This window comes from Callithrix jacchus, chromosome 1, assembly GCF_049354715.1.
Source record: "Callithrix jacchus isolate 240 chromosome 1, calJac240_pri, whole genome shotgun sequence".
NCBI lineage: Eukaryota > Metazoa > Chordata > Mammalia > Primates > Cebidae > Callithrix > Callithrix jacchus.
The window spans coordinates 161,262,387-161,269,997 of NC_133502.1; the positions used below are offsets into that span (position 1 = coordinate 161,262,387).

General features: G+C 40.6%; 1 protein-coding gene across 1 annotated transcript in view; it reads left to right on the plus strand.

Annotated features, from left to right (window-relative positions):
- Positions 1–7,312, plus strand: part of SNX30 (sorting nexin family member 30) — a 176,425-nt gene extending 169,113 nt beyond the window's left edge. Inside the window, exons 10-12 of the transcript XR_004728256.3 lie at positions 5,173–5,359; positions 6,882–7,064; positions 7,172–7,312. The gene's annotated coding sequence lies outside the window, so the exon portion shown is untranslated. The remainder of the gene's footprint in view (positions 1–5,172; positions 5,360–6,881; positions 7,065–7,171) is intronic.
- Positions 7,313–7,611: the final 299 nt, after the last annotated feature.

Sequence of the window (7,611 nt, forward strand, 5' to 3'; positions counted from 1 at the left end):
CACATCACCCAGCTTCAGTGATTAATATTTGACAATCTTTTTTTTTTTTTTTTGAGACAGGGTTTTGCTCTGTGGCCCAGGCTGCAGTGCAGTGGCCTGATCTCAGCTCACGGCAACTTCTGCCTCCTGGTTCAAGCGATTTTCCTGTCTCAGCATCCTTAGTAGTGGGGATTCAGGCACATGCCACCATGCCTGGATAGTTTTTTTGCATTTTTAGTAGAGATGGGGTTTCAGTATGTTGGCCAGACTGGTCTCAAACCCCTGACCTCAAGTGATCTACTTGCCTCAGCCACCACTGTGCTCAGCCAAGACAATCTTAGTATGTCTATTTTTGTCCCATGTTTAAAAATATTGACCAGAGTAGTAGGAAGCAAGAACCAGACATCATGTCATTTTATTCAGAAATACTTCTGTATGTAAAAACACCTCACCACTAGTACACCTGACAAAAGTCAACGTAATTCCCTTAATTAGGTAATACTCAAATTTCTCTGTTTTTTCAAAAGAAGTGTGTTGGTTGAATTATCTGAATCCAAAGTCCATCCATGTCATTTCATTGTTTAAGTCTTTTTGAGTTCTTAAAAAAGTTGCCACCCTTCTATCCCATTTTTTTCATGGAGAACTGGAGCATTTGTGCAAATGACACTCTGAATTTGCTGGGTGTTTCCTCTGCCTCCCACATTTCCTGAAATGATGAGTTAGATCAAGAGGTTTGATTAGATTCAGGCTCAGTTCTGTTTTAGGTGGAAAGCCCTCACAGCTGGTGCTAAGTGGTTTCAGCTGTCTCACATTAGGAGGCTGGCGTCTGTTGGTCCTGCTCGACCCACTATAAAGTCACCATCAACTTTTCTCCTAATGGTTTCAGTATCCCTGATGGTTGTTGCCTAGACATATTATTCACCAGGAGTTGCAAATGTCAATTTTAAATTCTTATTATTTCTTTTTCATTTATTTGCTGGGATGTTTCTGTAAATAGAAATTAACCTCATCGAATCTGAAATACATATTGTACAGAAAAGCAGATTAATATTTAATTTTCCCCTTTATTTGTTGCTTCTCACAGTATTGAGTTGTCCTAGCACCTTCCCATGGTGATCAGTGGGGTTTAAAAATTTCTTTTAACTATCATTGTAAGCTCATGTTTTGTGCTTAAATCCATTGTAGTGTATGACTTTTCTGTCGTGGACCACGAAGACACTGGTGCTTGAATTGTCCCATTTTAAGCCAGAGGGAACCCCCTCAAGTTGGTTCCTGAGTGCTTATCGGCAAGGTCTTAGTGGTCTTTGTGATTTGTCTTGATTTTCAGCACAACAAGATGTCCCAGGATTACCTTGGATATGTCCTGCCCCAGAGATCAGCCATTTCATCAAAGACCCCCAGTTTCTTAAAGTGAATTTATGTTCTTTTTGCAGTCCCCCCTCTATTATATTTGGATTATTAATAATAGCTATTTAAATTTCCTATTCCTTCATTATTTGTTTATCTGATATGTCATTTTCTGGGTTAAAAATTCTAACCATGTTATTTCTTGATTTGTTATCTATTGACTTAGACAAACTACCTTAAGACTTAGTGGCTTAAAACAAGAAACACTCATTATCTCAGCTTCTGTGGGCCAGAAATTTGGGAGCAGCTTAGCTGATAGTTCTGGTGTGAGATCGCTCATGAGTTGGCATTCAAGGCTGCTGCAGTCATTGGGGTCTTGACTGGGGCTCGATGGTCTTCTTCAAGGTGGCTCACTCATATGACCAATAAGTTGGTACTAGCTGTTGGCAGGAAATGTCAGTTCCTTGCCACATGGACCTCTCATAGGGCTGCTTTGAGTGTGCTGACATTGTAGGTGGCTTCCCCCAGGCTGAGTTGTTCAAGAGTAGGGAACATCACACCTGTAATCCCAGCACTTTGGGAGTCCGAGGCGAGCAGATCATGAGGTCAGGAGATTGAGACAGTCCTCACCAACTTGGTGAAACCCCATCTCAACTAAATTCAAAAATTAGCTGGGTGTGGTGGTACATGCCTATAATTCCAGCTACTCAGGAGGCTGAGGCAGGAGAATTGCTTGAACCCAGGAGGCAGAGGTTGCAGTGAGCTGAGACCATGCCATGGCACTCCACCCTGGGCAACAGAGCAAGACTCCATCTCAAATAAATAAATAAATAAATAAATAAGTAGGGAATGTCGAAGGGCAGGTGAGCGTTAGAGGGGGCCACAACACAGGTGTGACTATCATATTTTGAAAAAGGCAATCCCTTCAATAAATGACTCTGGAATGGTGGTCTGTAAGATAGATAAATTTAAACTGACCAGGCAGAGAGATTTTGATCAGGGAGTATATGATCACGTCAATTCAAGTTGTATCATTTCTTTCTTAGGTCAGTTTCCCTGAGGAGCCAAACACAGGTTCAGTTTGTAAGTTAGCCCTGTGTGGCATTAGAAAACTTAAATTTTTACATGTGGTTTACATTTATAATGGAAATTAGTTAATTAAGTTCATAAATAGGGCTAATTGTTTGAAGGATTTAATCTGTTATTTAAATGAAGAACCAGGGATAGTGTTCTTATTCTACAAAAATCACTGGATTTGTCAAGAAAATAAGAGTTGCAGTTAGAGTTTAAATGATTATGAAAAACTAGATGTTTGTGATTTCCAATGTTAATATTTGGATGTTGGTGGAAGCCAGTATTCACACGAATGCTTCTCTGAGACAAAGAGCTTCATTGCACCCTTTTAAATTGGGCCCCTAAGTGAGTATCTTAATTTCCTAGTGATGGATAAGGATATCTCAAGCATGAGATTTAAGTTTTAAAATTCTTTTTAAAATGACATTGAGTCTGTTAGTCTTTGTAAATGACATGGTCATATTTGAAAACATATATACACTCAAACATGTTTATGTAAATGTTTCTGAAAACATGTCCCAAAATATACTACTAGTTATTTAAAGTTTTCTTCTTCTGAGTATCATTATAAACTCATTTTTAAAGACTATTTTAATTAAATTATTTAATTAAATATTTAATTTAAATTATTTAATTACATTTTTTAAACTTCTTTTGACATTCAAATTGTTCCATCTTGGTCAATGTAAGCCCCTTCTACCTGGCCTCTCTATTCTTTTAGGCTACACTTTAGAACTTAAGAATGTATCTTCATTTTCTGATAAATAGATGTTCCAGGCTCACAAATTTCACTTGTTCCAAGTCAAAGACACAGCTACTTTTCAAGGATGTATGCTTCCTTCTAGTGCAGGCTGTGTTACAGACCTACAGCAGGGTCCTCGGCATGTACCTCATGTACTTCGGATTGTTCTACAGGAGCTAAGGCATCCCAATAACACTCAGTAACCTAGTTTTTAAAATGGTTTTATATTGATGTTGTCAATTTAGTACTAATATAATTTTACATATTACCCGTGTTTAAGTCCTCATTAAACCATACTTTTCTACCTCCAAAATCATATGATCCTTGCAATCATTTTCTTAACTGAAAATTGTGATTACATTGCACATAATTGTTTTTTAATTGTCCACCACCAACAAAAATCTGTGAACAGTTGTACTGTCTCTGAGGGCCCTTGGTATGGAAAAGACAAAGTTATAGTTGGAAAAGTTATTTTCATCGGGTTTTTGTTACACACAGTCAAGCCTAATTCTTACTTATTCAATAAGGTTAGTGAATACAAAATCAATGGGAACGATTATTTCTGCTCTTATTCACCAGCTGTAAAGTGTATTAGTTTAAAAAAGATAACCATGTGTAATCAAAATGGAAAAGATAAATTATAAGAAATCTAATTAAAGATGTTTGAGATTTGTATGAATATCCTAGAGACTCACTTGTCAGCATGTCCACGTACCATAAATGTTTATAGGATTGTTTATTTAGCATTATTTAATATTAAAAGACTGAAAAGAACTTATATATCAATCAACCCAGAGTATCGATAAGTCAAAAAGTGGAGAATTCAATGGAATATCACAGGGCAGAGACTGATCCAGTTTTTCTGTGAGGGCTCGATAATAAATATTTTAGACTTAGCTTTGTCACAGCAAAGCAGCACTGCTCCTGTAGCCCCAAGTGGCCATTGATAGTATGTGAACACATGGATTTGGCTGTATCCCAATAAAATTCTTTACAAAAGCAGGAAGTGGGTGGGATTTGGTGCTGCTCTCTGATTTGTGAACCCCTGTTCTAGAGTGGTAAACAAGAAAGAACTAGATTTCATTTATCGACATAGATGAATAATTCAAATAATTTGAATGAGGAAAAGGTGTTGCAGAAGGAAAAGTAGAATGACACCATTGACATGAAGTATTAATTCATGCAAAATATGCTATGTATTTTTCAAGGGGTCACGTATATGTAGCAAAAGTCTTAATATATTCATTAGAGAAGGAAAAGGGAAATAGAAAACTGATTTTCAAGCTTATGGTGATTACAATTTAACCTTAGGTACATCAGTATCTTACACAGAAATAGAACAGAACCCTTTTCCCATGTACATTGGCTCCTAAAAGGCTCCGAAATGAATCATCCCTCTAAACCCACAAATCAGAGGCTCCTGCTTCCCCTTCCACACAGCTGAAGTCACTGGACCCATCTTTAGCCCGAAACAGCCTTGGTTCCAGCTGAGAGCTGGTTGAAGGAGAAAAGTATTTAAGTGGGTTAGCCCTGCCCTCCAGGGACTTCAAAATGCTTGGCCTTTATACTTTAAGGAACTGTGAGCGTGGACTCCAGGCTTCAAAAGAGAAATCCATCTGTCCCCAGGTCTGGAAGAACAGCCCTGCTCTCTGTCTCTGTATCTACTAACTGTCAATCATGGTGCTGGATTGAGGGGCATGTTGAAACCAACCTACAGGACAAACGAGGCCCAGAAACCAGTCTTGTTTAGCTCACATTAATTCAACATCCCGTAAAATCAAGACAGTCTGTGTACTTCTGTAGGTTCCTGGCTGCTTTTGGAGAAAGTGTGAAGCTCTGGCAGTGCCCATCCCCAACACTTCCTAGTGGTTGGTGACAGGATGTGGCAGTCGCTTGTTTCATCTGATAGAGCTGTAGCGAGGATGGTGTCTTTCCTCCTGTATTTTATCTTTTCTTTCCTCTGTCTACTTCTCAACGTAAAAATGAAACTAAACATACTTCTAACTGAAGACTCTTCTTTTCTCCTTAAGGTTTCCAGTTACAGCTGTCCTAAGTTGAGGCCAAAGCGTACCCACTTGTTTTGGACTCTACGTTCACAAGTGCCTCTGCCTGGAATGCATGGCTTTCAACAAAGGATGTGGAAGAGGGATGTCTTTGACTACAAATGAAAGACCTGAGTTGGGAATGGATTGAAGGGATTGTAAGAGCTATGTGCTGGTGAGTGTTCCTGGGGACCCTGAGTGACTTCCTTCTACTATACCCCCTCCCTGAGGTGTAGTGTTATATTAGCAACCCCAGGTTCATATTCAGAGGGACCAGAGAAGAAAGGTGATTTGTATATAGCTATGATGCTAGGCTAGGAAAGAGCCTCACGCACTTAGGCAATGGTGGCAGACTGGAAATGGTAGCAGGGCTCGTGAAGGCCAAGAGAAGCCCTGACGCAGTCTGCTCCCCATCCCCTGCTATACCCCAGGCTCTGGAGTATCCTAGCAGAGCATGAGAAACCTCATCATTGCTTTGGAATGGTGACTCTTCTCATGCAGAGAACTGACAGGCGGGAATAGCCCATTGTTGGAAGATGAATAGAGACTTGGAGACGGGAGCAGGAGATAGGGCTGAGAATTCTTCAGCAATGATGGGAGTGGATGCAGACTAATGAACAACAGCAGGGCCGTACACCTCCAAAGTGAGCATAAATGGGTGAGGAGCAGAATACCTAAGCTCCCCCTTGGAGCTGAAATTATTCTCAGGGAGTAAAGAAGAGCAAGAAAAAGGGAAGAAGTAAAAAATCCTGAAGCTACTTAGAGACAAGAACAGTCCTAGGCAGGAAGTGACAGGACTTGGCTTGAATCAGATTTTCTCTGGAAGCAAAAACTGGAGCTTTAGAGATAGGAGCAGAAAGCTAGTAATGTTCTTTCAAATCTAGTGTGATATCACTTTAACTCAGTGTACCTGTATTGCGATCTCATGGAGAACTTGTTTTTACAGCAATGCTACACCTTAAAATGCTCATCAAGCTCATCTGAGCATAGACTTGTAGTACCTCCTTGCAAGCTTTCTTGACCTTATGAACTGAATGATTCTGTTGGTGGGATGGGGGCTGTCCTGTACAATGTAAGATGTTCAGCAGCATCTCTGGCTTTCACCTGCTAGATACTAGTAGCACCCACCTCCCAGTGGGAGCAAGTAGAAACATCTTCACACATTGCCATATGTTCCCTTGCAGTACAAGATCTACCCTTCCCCAGTTGAGAGCCTTTACGCCAAGGCTATCTCTTCTCTCGTGTGTAGGGTCCTGGAGCATAAATCAAAACACATGGAGGTGATCTTCCAGCCATCGCTAGCAACTCCAGCTGCTTCCAATTCCTTTCCTTTCCAGAGGATTCCAGGGAAGCAGGAGCATTGGCTGGGCAGAACCCAGATTTGCCCACCAAATGCAGAGGAGAATGGCTGAAGGGAACCAGCCAGTTCAGATGAGCAGCAGCTCTAAAAGACAGTAGGCCCAAGGACATCTCGAGTTAGTGTAATACAAAGTATGACTGCATACTGTTAAACAGGCACTTGATAAGCTTCACTGACCTTGGGGTATGGCATTTACATGCCTTGACAGTGAGGTTAGTCTTTGATAGGAGAATTAAAGATACTCCATAGTGGGTGGGTCTGTCATCTCATGAATGTGATTGAGCCTTAGAGTCAATCAACACATATAGGTGTTTTTGTTTTTGTTTTTCTGGAAAAGTCATCTTGGAATGACGACTGTACCTGGAATTTAAACCGTTATGGTGGAATTTGTAATCGTAACAAAAGCCTATTTTTCTTCTGAACCTTAATCATCTTCAAACTCTACCACAACTTTGATCTCTGAAAGCTCTTCAAGAAAAATGGATGAAGCTCGGGCTTGAGCCTGGGGCCTGATTAAAAGGTCAGATTATTTATTTATTTTTATGTAACCAAATCACCAAATCCACTTTTGCCAGCCCAAATCCTAGGCCCATGGTGCTCTGATTTCTTCTCTCACTGAACCAGCAGGTTTTCCTGAAAGACCCCAGACTTCAAAGGCCTCAAATCTGTTTTTGAGGAAATTAATACCTATGAGGACTAGGACTCTGAAGACCGAGGCACAATCTTCATGTTGAAGGGATGGGAAAGAACAGTCCTGTTGGAACAAGGTAGGTTCCCAGGTTCTTGCCATTGGAGGCTGGGGAGGGGAAGATCTCCTAGGATAGGAGAACAGATATTCTTGCCTCCATTTGTTGTGTAAACTTGGTCCTACTCCCAGCATTGAGCAAGTCAGAGTTAAGCCATCAGAAAATAATTACCTATGCAGGAAGGCAGTCCTGTCAGAACTGCGTGAGAATCACTAGTGGTCAAATTAAGTTCTGGATTTTAGGCACCCAGACTGAGGATCTGTGTCCGAGAACACAGCAAGATTTGGGAGGAGGAGCACAAGGAATAGGAAGGCAGTGTCC